Raw genomic sequence first — 1,727 nt, forward strand, 5'->3', positions numbered from 1 at the left:
ACGAGGGATTGAATTCGTCCAAACCGACTTCCATCTCGTATGTGCAGCTCTGTCCGTAGTCAGGTATTCTGCGTACAAGGGTTGCCGGGACTTATTTCGGCTCGAAACGGGGGCACCGTCCATTATGCGCATCAGAGGGGCATCCCCATTCCCTCTCTCTTTGATCTTACTCAGCCAGTTTCCCGTAATCGTCTCCCTCCGGACATCAGGGGGCTGGATCGCTGCCATTATCGGGCCCCATTCTCTAGGAGTTGTTGCTAGCGTTCCTGACACTATGTGCATCGACTTGCGAAGTTTTACATCCACCTTCTCAACGTTTCTGCTTCTACCCCACACTGGAGCGCAATACTTCGCGGTGGAATAGCATAGTGGATCCGAAGGCGATTGTCATACCACAAGACCACATAGCCGAACTTCATCTCCGCTTTGCGTGCGCCCGAATCATAGTCCCAAGACACATATGTGACCCCTCGCCTCAAAACGGTATTAAGTCGGGATGATTAAGATGCTGAAAATGGAATTTGTAATCAGAAATATCAGGCTTAAGTTGAGTTTGTTATGCTTTATAGAGAAAGAATATCATATTTTAGAGTGCTAAATACCAATAATTCATATTTTTGACCAGTTTAACTATAATTTGACGTTTTAGCATCTGGTCCATCCCGACATAATACCGTTTTGAGACGTTGGGTCACATTTGTGACTTAGAGTCCAATCTTTGTCTGGCACTGTTTCATACACACTTTTCCAGATCTTCGTCCAATCATTAGTCGTCTGGTCACTGTGCAAATAGAGAACAAAGGTTAGATGTCAAAAAATTGATTCCAATCTCATTGAACGTGTAAAACCACTCCTCCAGAGGACTGGATACGTAAATTTTTTTTTTTAATTGAGCATTTATATAGCGCAATATCCACTTAACGTGCTCAATGCGCTTTACAAGGGGTCCCTGGTCAACAGCAACATTTAACATGTAGGACGAGACATGACGCCTGTTAGGCGATATTACAATTTTTCGGACAAAGACAACGCTGTTAACGGCCAGGTACTCATTTTACACCTGAGTACGGTGAGAGAATGTGATTAAAGAGTCTTTTCCAAGGACTCAACTATGCGCCGAGCGAGGCTCGAACCCAGGACCTTCCGATCCGAAAGCGAGTGTCATACCACTAGACCACATAGCCGCACGTACCTTTTGTAATTGATCTTCTGGTTTCAGAGTGTTGGCATCTTTTTTTTTTCTAGTCTAAATATAAGCTGGTCATCAACTGAACTATTTTGGCCATACGACTCGCCACGAATCATTAGAAAAGCACGTTCTTCAGACAAGGGTAGACGGCAAGAGAGGCAGAGGTAGACCAACAAGAAGCTGGGAACAAGATATATGTGAATAGCTGGGAATGACAACAACTCAATCAAGTAGACTGGCGGAAAACCGTAATCTGTTTCGCAAGAAAGTTCCAGAAGCAATGATGATGATGATGATCAATGAGGATCATCCATCCTCGCTCTTTTATGTCCTGTAACCTTGAGAATCAGATTATATATCCTGCTACTGAAATAGTTATACCACCTTATGATTCATATGTGACCTATTGACTATTACTCCTCCGAAGGACTGGTCACATAACACTTTCAAGGAACTTGGAACCAGAAGGGTAGCAGGTGTGAGGTCATGACTTCTCTTCCTTTTTTAGTGACAATATGCTAAAATGACAATTCTAACA

This window comes from Berghia stephanieae, chromosome 2, assembly GCF_034508935.2.
Source record: "Berghia stephanieae isolate SIO BIC M18660-M18661 chromosome 2, UCSD_Bste_1.3, whole genome shotgun sequence".
NCBI classification, from domain to species: domain Eukaryota; kingdom Metazoa; phylum Mollusca; class Gastropoda; order Nudibranchia; family Aeolidiidae; genus Berghia; species Berghia stephanieae.